General features: G+C 41.8%; 1 protein-coding gene across 11 annotated transcripts in view; it reads right to left on the bottom strand.

Moving 5' to 3' along the window:
* Positions 1 to 14487, bottom strand: part of MCF2L2 (MCF.2 cell line derived transforming sequence-like 2) — a 191141-nt gene that overhangs the window by 56494 nt on the left and 120160 nt on the right. The window lies entirely within an intron of this gene.

Genomic DNA, 14487 nt, shown 5'->3' with positions numbered 1-14487 from the left:
ACAAAACATCTTGGTCTTGGCTATACTCAGACCACATTTCCCACTCACGAGATTTCACACCAGTTTCCTCTGGGCAGATTATTGTTGCTTTGGCAAACATGACATCCTGTGGCCTGCAGCTCTGCGGAGATCTCACGCATTGAGCCAGCTGCCACCTGAAAGGACTCCTGGCTTTGAGAGGCACTGCAGTGCCTGCACAATAAGGATGATAAGAATGGACAAAGTAACTGGAAAACTATTTCTACTTCATCATTAGTGCTTTCTGACCTCTGGCAAGTTAGTCATGCCACGCTGAAGTGAGGGAGAAAAATGATTGCATAAGGGATTCTCTCCAACAGAGGTGAGAAATTAGGAGCTGCAAAGGACAGCAAACCATCAGGAAGACACTTGTTTTTAGCCAAGCTTGTAAGTGAGACCTTGAACTCGAGGTGAATGCTGGTATAACTTAGCACCCTTCACTTGCGGTGGTGCATTTCTCAATCTGTCACTGCCTGTGCTGACATTCAGACCAAATGTAGCTATTTATATTGCTTTGGACTGGGCAAACAGCAATGAGCAAAGTTGTTAACCAAGTATAAACTAATCCTGCACTTTATTGCCTTGTTGCAACAAAACTTTGTCAATAGGTATTTATACAAGCTGGCTTCTTGTGGTAACTTGAGAGCAACTACTAGGACGGTCCTCACCACAGTTACCATAAACAAGACGTGTACCAGCTTGCTATATATTAATAGCCATTCCTCTTTCCTTCTTCCTTAATAACACAAGTCAATGGAAACAGAACTGAACGGCTGGCCAAGCTCCCCAGGTATGTCAGGTCATTGTGCAGTTCTGTATTATAGTAATTCTGGTAGGAGCAGTCTCAGATTGTTTCTCTGCTGTGATGCGTGCTACCTTAAAAAACCCTATCAAATATAACGAAACACTAATCAGAAATAGTATCTAGAGACTACCACAAGCTATTAATATCTCCCCTGGCTAAATCTCAATGGCTTTTTGCTCATACAGTTACTATTTATGCATCCTGCTCAGATGGCAACATAAAACTAATTCAGGATTTTTGTTTTGGATTCAAGATTTGTGCTTCTTTTCCAACAACAAACTCATTGGCCCACTGCCATTCACAGATCTTGTTTCTATGCCAGGATTTGCTGTCACAGGTGCCTATCCTGATGAGTCTTTTCCCAGAAGAGGAACTGGAGCCATCAGATAGAATTAAACCAGTGAGCTTTTCCAAAGAAAACCATAAATCATAACTGGTGGTCCAGAATTATTATGCTGTAGAAAACCTGTCTGCATGGCTGCTGTGGAGACTCTCATAGAGAAGTATGAAGAAGAATCTAGAGTACTCATGCATGAGTACTCTATATCTGTCTTGCAAAAATGCATGGTGCCTGAAGATGAGAAGTTAGTCTTTTCAACAGCTGAAACAGCAGAATATCAGCGTGCAAGAGCAAGATACTCAGTGGAATTTATTAAATTAACAAAAATAAAATAAACAACACTTTAATAAATATATCTAATTTAGATAGAGGTCTACTTGAATTGAAAATATGGCTCTTTCAATACCTGAAGCTTCAAAAACAAGAGAACGGACTGAATGGAATCGTGTGTGGTGTAACAGATACACATACTTAGAATAAACATCAACATCGGGTAGAGTTGGACATAAGAGAAGTGAAAGCGAAAAATTTACTGCCTCGCAAAAATGAGCACAGTGGTAAAAGTCTGCTTGGCCCAGCTCTCTGGCTAGTCTTAAGTGTTGTCAAATTTCTATTTCTGAATGTAAATAAAATATAACAAAATTTTTTTTTGCAATTATATCTCCTTTGTAGGTAGTAAATGGTGAAACTCTCACTGTCCCAGTGGAAATAGAATCAGCAATAAATAGCATATCCAGTTTTGAATTAGAAATTGCTACAAGAAATTCTAAGACTGGTCTAATCTTAAAATCTCAAAATGATCTCTGTGCTATGGAATCAAAAGAAATGACAGCATGTCAGCTGCTGCGTAGAGGAAACTTCCATTCCACCTACATAATTGCTTTTAAGAGGAATTTCTTTTCATTTCTCATAGTGCTAAAAGAGCCTTTCCCAGTTGAAAAGTATTCTCAGCTGAGATTGTGCAACAGCTCAAGTGAAATTTAAGTAATGAGTCAGTTGCTGTACTTTACCTCCTAAAGTGCAATAAAAGATCATTCTGGACGTAAGAACATTCGTTTGAATGGAACTTTATATTTGTTAGTTAACAGAGAAAACATTTCTGATTTCTCTGACACATATTCCTTTTTTTTTTTCCAAATGAAGCAGAGCAATGCCTTGAAAGACAATGATTGTTCTTAAAGTACATTTCATGCAAATGAACCTCAGCTAACTAACTTTGAGAAGTGTAAGGATTTACGTAGTATGCTCCGTCTCATCTGAAAATTAGTGCCCCTTTGAAGTGAAGATATTGTAATTGCCTGCCTAGGTGATCCTACTCCGCTGCAATGTCAAATGGATTTGCTGAAGTTATTATGGAAGTTCTTCTGAGCAGGACTGCATCTTTGTCAGAAATATATTTCACCATCGAAGTCACCGTTTATACTATTTTGCTTCTTCTGAAATTGTCTGATCTCTTCACATACAAGGAATTGTCCCACATTCATTGTTCCCAAAACAAATGACCTTTGGGAAATATTTTTATATATCTTAATTAGCTGACCTACATTACAGGAACCAGAACACAGTTGTTAATGGACAGGCAAATTAGTTAAATCACCTACAGAAAGAAATAATATGAATAGAGTACTAAAAGTCAAGCAGGAATTGTTTCTCATCTCAGCTGTGCATCTACACTGAAATGGTGCAGCTCTGCACAAAATCTGAGCTAGCTTCAGACAACATGGAAGCTGCAGACTGGTCCTTACTGTAGGCCAAAACAACATGCCAAGTAGCTGTGTAAATACTTGTTAGCTACCCATATTTGTGAACTACCCATCAGGCCCACCTTGTGATTTTGGTCTTTTAACCTTGCAGCTGCACCATTCCTGTTTGACGGTAAAGATATATTTAACTCTGTGATATTTCAGCATTAAGTACTCACTTAGCTAAAAGCAGGTGAATAATTTATTGATCAAATTTTCTCCTAATGTAACTGCGAAGTGGTATTAGTGTTAGGCCATATTTTAGTAGATTGTAGTACAAGGCTATTAGATTCTTATCCATACAAGCTACTAAACACACATGCTTGTAAAATACCTGCACGTAACTGAGACGTTGCAGGTTAACCGGCTGCTCCCATACAATGAGACTTCCATGTAGTTTCTTAGCATTGTTTGCTTGCTTCAGATTATTGCTTGAAGTCACAGAATTATCTTAATGACTCACATTTCATTATTCTTCCTTAGAAATATTATCCAATCAAAAGCAAACCTTCTCATTTCTTAGGGCCGGGCAGATGTAGTACAGGTGGATCTTTCACTTACTACAGCAAACTATATTGAGAAAGGGCTTGAAGTGAGGACAGGGGAGATGACAGAAATAATTCTCCACTACACTTGCCTAAGAATGGGTTTGATCTGCTAAACTGAAGTCATTATGGGTAGTCAAGTTTACCAGCCAACAAAGGAAGCACACTGCTTTTTAAAATATAAAAATATTAATACACACATATATGTACAAAAATTAAATAAAGGTTATCAATATACTCATGTTGAGATTTACCCTCTAACTTGTTTCTAGCTAGTAAGGACTAGAACATGCAGTCACAGATTATATTCAAAAGAGAAGACCTCTAAAATAAAGCATTCTAGGTGTGTGTGTCCTATCATTGTGGGAAATTCCCAGGGTTCCTGTGACCTGGGCAACAGTTCCTTCCTGGATGCTTTTTTCTTAAAAGTTGGAAATAGAGCAGGTAAAAGATCTCTAGATATGTAATAGTTTCTGACTTTTGAAAAAAACTATTTAACAGCTTTTTTCTATGCTCAACCTGACTTTTGAGACAGAAACTACTTTCAATTTACATGCAGTATATTTTTTTCCATTCCTTTGTAGACACGATATGATGATATCCAAATACCAGTTGACCTCACTGAGCAAGAAATCTGATAAAAGCTGACAGTGCTGTGGATTTTCCCACACAGAGTGGTAAAGCATGATATTTGAAAAAGGCCTTTTGTAATAAAACCAAAAGTTACAGTGGTAAAAACCTAAAACTTTCAAACAGACAAGACTGTAAAAAGAAAACGCAAAAGTAGGTTAAAGGAAGCTTAATGGGAACTATTTATACTGAGAATTCATGTTGACTGATGGAGCTTGGGCCCTAAGACACCTACACCACGTCCAGAGTCTCCCTCCAAAATTCTGTGTAATCTCAGTTGGGTATCCTTGCTGAGCTGGTGTGACAGAGAAGGATTTAGGCACGCGTGACTCTGCTCTGTACAGATTCCTACACCACCCGAATCTCTTACTCCAGAGCACCTCGGTTAGGTGGTGTGACGAACATCTCTCACACCCATGGTATTCACTCGTCCTCACCCTGTCCCTGCAAGGACATTTCGTGCTGTGCAGAACAATTTTGGGTTGGGATAGAGAGGCTGAACACAAAACTGTTGCTCACTTCATGCAAACAGCAACACCAATACTACCCCGAAGGGCCCACTGCTGAAGGAAGAGAAGAGCTCTGGTGATTTTGATTCTTGTTGCAGATCTGCTTTGTTCTGTGAGACTTTGGAAGGCCATTTGGGTAGAATGAGGAATTAGTTTTAATATTAAAATGAATGATCATTGATTTTACCAACAGCCCTGAGTTTATGTCGGAGAGGGCAGACCAGAGAATTGCATGTTGCACTTGGAAAAGAGGGGATGGATTTGACGAAGGCGCCTAGCTCCTGTCTGGATTTGTATTTCAGTCTGAGATACGACCCCAAAGAAACCGCTTACTGCAAAATCCGCTCCTCCCTGTAATACGACACAGCGTTGTGCCGGACTTAAAATCTACGGTCCTCCTGCCCAAGCTTTGGTAGATCTCTTGGCTGTACCCTGCTTTTCAGTGTCCTCAAGAATCAGTGTTCTGTGGGGCCTGGGGAGAATAAACCAGGTGTTAGTTACAAGTCAACAGGAATGGAACAAGGAACGAGAATCCTGACAATCTAAAATGGAGTTTATTGGAGCAGCTGGAACACATACTCTGCTTTAGTTAATCTCTACATCAGTAAGTTGTGAACTGCCATGACGGAGGAGCAAACACATTGGGGTTTGTGTGTGTGTGTGTGTCCTGCTTTCTCCCCAGCAGCAGTGTGGGGCGGAGGGGCAGGCAAGGATCACACCACCTGCATCTACCCTGCTCAGCGGGAACCACAGCTCTCAGCAACATCCATATCCATCCGCTGAACTATACTTTAGACAAGCCTCTCTGCCACACCTCTGGAATGCAGCTTGCAGAATTTAATGATAAACTTAGAGAAAGAGGGAGAGACACTGTCTGTTGGAAAATACTCCAAACTTAGAAAGCAGCCTTAGAGAACTGTAGCAGAGAGTCCAGCTGGAGAATGTGTTCAAAGTGCCACTTTACAGAAAACTCTCACGATTGCAGATTGCAAGAAACTGGGAGGATATTACCCAGTATTTGGGTAACAGTATAACCCGTGTTTCGTACTTTTTTCTCTAAGCAGCTGTTAATGGCCAATGTCGAAGATAATACAATGGGACAGACAGATTTCTGGGGTCATACAGGACGGCCATTCCTCCACTTTCTTCCCTGGAAGAAGAGGAAGCTTGGTTTATGAATCTCAGTGGCTGTTACAGTCTTACACAAGCCTTGCCTATGTGGCAAATGTTTAGTTTGCCACTTCAGTGTCTGTGGTTAGAGTTGGGGCTGAATGCAGTTGCAGTGGTAACTGGAAGAGGTAAGAGCACGCTGCACCAGACACAGCTATCACAGAGGCTGGAGCTCTTGGTGTCCTCTATCCACGCAGTAAGTCTGGCCTGAGAGTACTGGCGGAGGAGCCAGCACAGACAAACAGAACCTACGCATTTTTACCAAGAATAGCACGCTCACTGCTACATTATTTAGCTCTAATTCAGGTCAGACACCATAAAGGCAAGCTTGTCCATACTAGTCTGTCCAACCTGGCTATTAACTTGGGAAGAGCATTTGGAGACGGGTTTGCAATAACTAGAAATGCAAATAAAGCATCAGTGCCTTCAAACGAAAGGCTACAGAGAAAGATCAGCAACAGCGTACTGAATAATCTGGATATGCACAGGAACTTTGCAGAGTCTGCAGAGGATGTGCTTGACAGACTATATACTATAGATATAGTATATACATAGATATATAGATACTATATAGAACACTGTTCCTGTTCAGACCCATGTGAAGAAAGAAGGTTCCTGCTGGATGAAAAAATGTAAGTGAATTTTCAGAAGTAAATACAGCATTCTAAACATGAATATGTCACAAATCTTCCAAATTTGGTTATTACCTTCCCAGTTAATGAGCAGCTTGTTAAATGCAGGAAGTCAGAGGTGATTTACTGCACAGTGCAACTGCCAAATCCCTGCGCCATTCCATCACCAGCTACACGGGACTGAGTGACCTCCCATCTGCTATGTCCTGCCCGCTGCTGTCCTGCAAACCATGCAATTATTTAGATCAGCCCAGCGTGGGTACAAGTCACTGACATCCTGATTACAGCACATGCCATGCTCTTTGTGCTGCTGTAGATGACCATGTGAAGTGCTCAGCACTCCTTCATGAGCTAATTGACTTACAGGACCTGCATGTTTTTAACTTCAGATCAGTTTAAAAATAGATTTCGTTGGAACTGGTGTGAAGGTGTACGGGGCAGACAGACGTGCTTTGGCAGCTCTGTCTGCAGAATTTTACACCCTGAGGGGCATGATTGCTCCCAGTTTGTTTCAGTGGTTCCTTAGCCTGGAGATGGTCACTGTCCTGCCCTGAAAAGAGAAAGTGGCACCATCTGAACTGAGGTGGTAGAAAATCGTACCAGTGCCTCTCCTTCTCTTTCCCTTATCCATCAGCTTAGTAGTGATAACAGGGCTGAGTAACACCCTCTGCTCCTTTGCTTGTGCCTGTGCTACCTGGGATTTCCAGGTGTCCACGCAAATACAGAAGGGCCAAGGACTGTCAATCCCCTATATCAGAGCAAAGCGAGGTTTTTATGGCCAGGCGTTATAGCTGCAGTTAGGGAAAAAATCAACCCAGAAGCCTTCAGGCCCACATGTGCTTCTTCAGACAAGATGCATCCAGTCCTAGGCCAACACAAAGCAGCCTTTATTTGCATGTGGTCTAACTATAAGCCCTGAGATGGATCGAGGGGTGGGAGAGAGCAGAACTTCAGTGAAGCCTGGGACAGGCATAGCAAGTAGCCATCAACAGATGATGTAGGTTGCCTCCCACAGACTATGTGCTTGCTGAAATTTCCAATGCTTTTCAAGTGGAGCAAATGCATTCCTGTGACAGGGGCCAAGACAGAAGATACCCGATCCTAATCTCCCCCTGTGCCTAAAGGAAACCAACCATCCAGTACGCGCATGTGGCCAGTTGCATTCCAGGAGCCTGCCCAGAGCCAGCAGGCAGCAGAACAACTGCACAGAAAACAAGTTGAGGAATTCCTGGAATTTCTGAAGAGTATTAAAATAACCTTAGTATCCAATAGCAAGCAGGTATGAGAGATAATAGCAGAAGTGGTTGCTTATCCCTCTTTTATACTTCAGTGCAAATTTTGTAAGAAAGCATGCGAATGTTGAGAGTGTTTATTTCAGCCTTTGTCCACATCCCAGATTCTTTGGGAGCAAGGACACAAGGACTTCAGGAAGATTCCAGAACACTTCAGTAAACCACTGTATTGTAACAATAAGATTTTTTTCTCCTATTCATAATAATTTTCCCAGCTCCCACAACTACTTGGATCTATAATAGGAATACATCTCCTTTTGCTATTCTACACATATTTCTATCAGCAGCAAGATCTCCCTATTTGGCAGCATACACTTCACTTCAAAGATCTTCCCAACCCTTCAGGCTGTAATTAGACTTGTAAGTGCTGGAGCCAATCTGCCCAACAGGGAAACTTCTCCAAAAACAAAGATTTTGTAAAGGTTGAAAGAGGTGGTGTCAAACAAGAAATGGCTAGTGGCTTCTTGAAAGTTAGCCAGCTGACCGCTCTTTCATTAAGTCTGGTGAAAGAAAACAGTTCTCTGTGCCTAACAACAAAGAACACAGTTTCTCTTTTAAAATGTAGGCTCCAAGTTCTTCCCCTCTACCAGCTGAAAGTTTTCATGAGTCTGGAAATTAGACTGCAAAGACACGCTGTTGGGGTTCTACTGTAATACTCATCTCTCAAGCATTCGCCATAATCACCTTATCTCAATTGTAATAAAAGTCATATTCTATTCTATTCTATTCTATTCTATTATATTATATTATATTATATTATATTATAGTGTGAAATCTGTTACATCTTGCATTTACACAGTGCAGGGAAACCTTTGCAATGGATCTTACTTATGCCATATAAAAGGAGAAACTCATTCCCCCTTCTGGGGTTGTTCAATCTGGGAAAGAGAAGGCTCTGGGGAGACCTTGTAGCGGTCTTTCAAAATATAAAGGGGGGCTTATAAAAAAGAGACATTTACCAAGGCCTGTGGTGACAGGACATGGGGAAACGGTTTTAAACTGAAAGAGGGTATATTTAGATTGGGCAGAAGAGATTTTTTTATGTTGAGGATCGTGAGACACTCTGGAACAGGTTGCCCAGACGAGTTGATGCCCCATCACTGGAAGTGTTCAAAGTCAGGTTGGACAGGGCTTTGAGCAACCTGACCTAGTGAAAGATTTCCCTGCCCACAGCAAGAAGGGTTGGACTAAATGATCTTTGGGTCCATTCTAACCCAAACCATTCTATGATTCTATGATTTACTGCTGCCTCCTGTAGAAGCTCTATATCTTTGGCCAATACCTAATAAAATCAGGGATTTTAGTTTCTCTCCTGCTGTATGTGGCTCTGATGATTACAACAAGCACTTGGACACCAAGCTTTTAGAAGCAATCCCTGAGCTACTAGTATTTTTGACACCAGTCCACACCTAAATTTAGCAATTCCCAGACCTAACGTCAGTGCAACTTTGCTGTTGCTGATCTAGAATAGGGTTCTGGCACAATATTCTCATTCTGAAAATAGCTTCTAATTCTTCACCCAGGGCAGAAGCGCTATCCTGTTCCACCCACACAATCTGATGATTCAGTTCAGAGTGATGCACAGACTGAGTTTTGAAGCTCCCCAGGACTTGTTAGATCAATAACACTGAGGGTAGGCCTGACCCAGATATCAAGATACACTGAACTTAAAGGACTCCTAACTTTAAATCATATCCAAATCTGCACTTGGAACCTGTCATTTCAGGATACAAACACCTTCAGGCATAGACCCACAGGTTGCACACTCCAGGATGTGAGTTTGCAAAGTGACAGCTGACCGCTGGTGTGCGGAAGAAGTGATGCCAGATGCTCCACAGATGTCCTCAGCATGTAAAGCAAACTTTATGTGCATGTTCAGAGGATAAACAATGAGTTTGGACTGTGTACATGCTTGGAGACTATTTTGCATGTATACAGAAGTGCTCCATGCATACGTGATAGCTAAGGCTGTTCTATATTCTTAAACTTGACTCTCTTTCATGTAAGTCCTATAAATGACACCTCAGACCCAAAACCCTAGACCTGGTCATTCATGAAGCTAATTCTATCCAAATATAAGCTCTCTACAGTTGCCTGAGAATTTAACTCAGAATGCAGAGGTTATGCTGCTTACGTGACATGCCACATCTGAGTACAAAATCACCAATGCCTTGCAATTTTCCAGCTTATTATTCAGCAGTAATAGACACGACTGAAAACCAGACACAGGCAACAGTACTGTAACTCCTGCCACTGCACACCTAATGCTTCAATATACATGTTGCTGTGTTTATAAGTGATCACTGTCAAGGCCAGTTGACAACCTGTTGATAGCACCAACACCACGCGCAAGATCTGCAGGGTCATCTCATGAAAAGAGTTAAGCTGTGGTCAGAAAGTGCAGGACTGGGTGTCATACTTCGGTGTTTTCAATGGGAAGCACTAACATTGACTAACGAGGTCTCCCAGCCCTTGTTGCCAGGTGTACTAGAAAAATGATGGGTGAATCTGATCCAAAGCAAATCCACCAGAAAATATTCCAAATCCCCAGGAAATTCAGTTTCACATCTGATGGGGATCAATATCAACTCTCTGGATGCAGTTTCTTGATCAGTTTATCTGCTCCATAACTGTGAAGGAATAAATTTGCACTTTTGCATGCTCCCAGTCACCTCCATCCTGTCCCCTCCCTTGCATTTGACAGTGATTGTATACCAGCATGGACACTCAGATCAACTGGTGGGCAGGATGAGTTGACCCAACTCAAAATTAACCTCACAAAAAGAAAAAAGTCATGCTAGCTGCACAGTTGCAGCTGTACAAGGAATACGAATGGACTACATGGGGTGGGTGAGGAGAGAGAAAGAGGAAGAAAGGACAGCAGCAGCAGCTCTAAATGAGCTTAGACTGATTGTGAAACTGTCATCAGAATAGACATATGAATCACATTTCCTTTCATAAAATGATACCACAGAACATCTGACCAAATCAACTCCCCATGATAACGTTTGAACATAAATTGCAAAATATCACAGTAATGTAGCTAATGCATATAAATGCTAAGGAGCGCAGTAGTTCGGACTCCATGAGCGTTGGTCAGCTTGCTACAAATAACATCTGTACAGGCTGCCAACAGCCACTTGTGTAAATGAATGAGAAAGGCTGGCCCTCCTTGTGTTTTTATCAAAAATGCAGACTACTTCATACTTGCAGTCCAAGCTCAGAGTCATGTGGTTATGAAAGACCATCAGATTTCTCACACAAGCAACATCTCGTGGATATACAGAAAGATTTGAAAATGTAAACTAAAAGGCTCTCCCTTCGAATACGATATAATGAGAGAGTTACAAAGGCCACCTGACAGTAAAGGCAATGAGAGTCCAAAAAACGTTTTTTGAATGGAGGGTGCTGGTTTGGCTTATCAAACAGAATTGCGCTTCTGGATTTAAAAATCCTCTTTATATAAGCAGGCTTCTGTGTTTGTTTTTCTTTTCTAGTAACAAATTGCTTTAGGGAAATCCCATCAGGGCAAGAACAGCTAAAAGTACATTGCTCATCACAAGAGTAGGAAATAATAGCAGCAGAGCAGCTTAACACAGATCTGCAGGACTTGCAATTCATTCTACAAAATTGTAACATCTAGGTATTTCTCCCCATTCTGCCGAATCTTATCAACTCATTGTTTTTGCTGAAATAGGACCTGAAGTCTCCAGCCAGTGCTGAGGCCAACTGTGCCAGATGGCTGTACGCGTACACGGAATCAGCCTGTCTAAAATCCCGTTCCTACCAGCATACAACTGTACTCTCCTTTCTCAGTTCTCCAGTATCAGACCCTATGCAAATAAACAACTTCGCTCTCTAAACACCTCTGAAGACCTGAGCCTGGGCATGACAGAGGGCGATTAACACACAGGGTAGGTGCTTCCTGGAGAAAAACCCATCTGAGGTGCATTTTAGCACAGCCCACTTGATAGTGCTGCTTCCTTTTTTGCTGGTTTAGATATGCAACCTGTTAGCCATCTCTGTCAGGGCTGAGGCCAAAGCAGAGAACACATGGCTGGGATGGGGTGTCACAGATTTAATTTATAAACAAATAGGGGTGATGCTCTAAGAAAACCCTCCCTAACAACATTGCTGGGGAAGAGGAAGAGGAGGAGCTTTATTTTAAACAAATTTTTATCTCAACAGAGGATCTGACCCTAATAGGATTTTGGTTAAAAAAAAAAAAGGAACGAAAGAGAGAAGACAGTAAGTCCATTTATTTTATTACTGGAAAATAAAGTCCCTGAAATGATACAGATGGAAACTCTCCCTCTGTAATTTCAGGTCAGAAGCAGGATGAAGTCTGCTGATTTCACTGACAGGGATGATCTTTTAAATTGGAGAAAATGCAAATCAACCAACATGGGAAATGAGCGAGCACAAATGAAAGGCTGTGGATCCTTTGAGCAGATGTCACTTGTCAGGGCAAAAGTGGACACACAGTAAGACCAAGTCAGTGACAGCAAACTGAATCTATTTGTAGTGCTGATTAGAAGCAGTCACTTTTGTTCAACAATTTAAATACCTCTGACTCTGCTTCCTATGGACCTAGTTCTTACAGTCTTGTAATTAAGTCTGAATTGCGTTTCCCTGTACACACGCCTTAAATTTCAAAGGTATCTCCTGATTTTGAATATGTGACTCCTTGAAGCTGTATTTTCTGGAAACTGCATTATCAAGACACAGATAACACAGAAATATTTCGGTTTGAATTGTTAAATGTCTTTGGTAATTTTCACTTTGGAAGGCTCCGAGTTGAGACTTTTTCACCCCTTGTGTTTGGCAAGCTGGCCTCCTATGCATTAAGAATATTAAGTTAAAATTGCATGCTTATAGTCATATTTGCTTGAAGCGTAAGTGAATCACGGTTTGGGTGGTTTTTTACAGTTAGTTGTGGAAGGAAGAATCCGTCTGCTAATTTTTTTTCTCTCTCTGTTTTACCAGTTTCAACTGAAAATGAAAACAGGAAAAACAGGTATCAACAGCCAAGAAATCAGTTTTAAATATCATTGAGAATTTCTCATTCTGACAAGGACTGTTTTATCACTGATAAAATGCTCAAATGGGATGACACCTGAAAGGAAGAATGAAGCATAAACTTGTAAAAAAGCCCTACATTTGTGAACTAGGGAAGGAATCAGCAATCACCATTTTAGTAAGAAAAATGAATGATGCTTTGTTTATAAGAGTATTTCTACTGTTATTTAAACACTGCTTTGAAAACATGCCCAGTTTACACAATGATCTACAAACTTTTCCTGCTAGGGTGAACTGCCAATGGTAAGGAATTCTATATTGTCTTACTGCAGAATCAAACAGAGAGAGAAATCTGGGAAGGCTGCTATGAAGTGTTTAGTCATACTATGACAGAGAACAGCAGAAAGGAGAGATCAAGTGAAAAATTCCTTAGGCCTAGAAGTTTTCCCAAACGAAACCTGTGTTACAAAGGAACACATCCTTCCGTGGGGTTGTTAACTGCTCAGGTTTTACCCTTGCTCTGCTTTTGCTGGGTGCCCCGGCCAGCAGTATTCCTATCTCTGATTTTCTCTCGTGTCTCAAAAGAAAACAATGCCTCTCCTCACAAAGAGGTCACCAGATTTATGGTCGTAAAGTGACAGGCACTAATTGTCATGGTATGCAATAGTTAAATTTCTATGAAGTCATTGATGAGGTCAGGAATGACTCAGATCAATTCCAGTCCTGTGAAAGAATGGAAGCTACGCAATGGCCTTGTGTGTGATACTTCTTCTGTTCAGTGAGAAATCTCAGATTTCCAGTAAGCCATACAAGGCACACTGTTATAGTGGCTTTTCAGCTTGGTTTGAATGAGCTTTTTTTTTAAGGCATTTTTTCTCTTTATAAAAGTTTTGCAAAGGCATATTTAAAGAAGGCACGTTCACAGCGCTTACCTTGGTTTGTTTTTTAAATACTTCCATCTAGAGCCAACTGACTACAGAGACTGACTTATTACTGAGGTACTTCAGTGAATCAGGCATTCCCCCAAGCTGATGCAAATAAGCCGCCAAGGTTTGTGGGCAAGGTAGAAGAGAAAAAAAACGTAAAACCCACCCTTCCTCCTCCTCTGATTTCCAATGAGAGAGTGAAACAAGTTTCACTGTGACTTACTACGCAGTAAGAAGACATTATTTAGCACTTTGGAGACTTAGGGCAGCAATTAGCTAAACCTTTATCGTGTCCCCTAAGATATTTTTAAGATCTAAGTAGCTTTGAACTTACAAGAAACATTACTTTCAGCACTTCATTGCGAGACACCGTTTCCCCACACAGCACACTGCAGTCTCACCCTCACCACCTCCTCGGGAGGAGGAAGAGGAAAAAAAAAATTAAAATTGCATCACTCCGGCACCCTGGGAGTGTGGATAACCCCAAAGGCAACCCGGGAGCAGGGATGATCCCAAAGGCACCCCAGGAATGTGGATGATCCCAAAGGCACCCCGGGAGTATGGATGATCCCAAAGGCACCCCCGGAGCAGGGATTATCCCAGAGGCACCCCAGGAGTGGGGATAACCCCAAAGGGACCCCGGGAGCGGGGATAACCCCAAAGGCACCCCCGGAGCAGGGATGATCCCAGAGGCACCCCAGGAGTGGGGATAACCCCAAAGGCACCCCGGGAGCGGGGATAACCCCAAAGGCACCCCGGGAGCGGGGATGATCCCAGAGGCACCCCGGGAGCGGGGATAACCCCAAAGGCACCCCAGGAATGTGGATGATCCCAAAGGCACCCCGGGAGTGGGGATGAT

The sequence above is a fragment of the Opisthocomus hoazin genome, chromosome 4, assembly GCF_030867145.1.
Source record: "Opisthocomus hoazin isolate bOpiHoa1 chromosome 4, bOpiHoa1.hap1, whole genome shotgun sequence".
Lineage (NCBI taxonomy): Eukaryota > Metazoa > Chordata > Aves > Opisthocomiformes > Opisthocomidae > Opisthocomus > Opisthocomus hoazin.
Note: the sequence above shows the minus strand (reverse complement) of the source record. Positions and strands in the feature narration are given on the sequence as shown.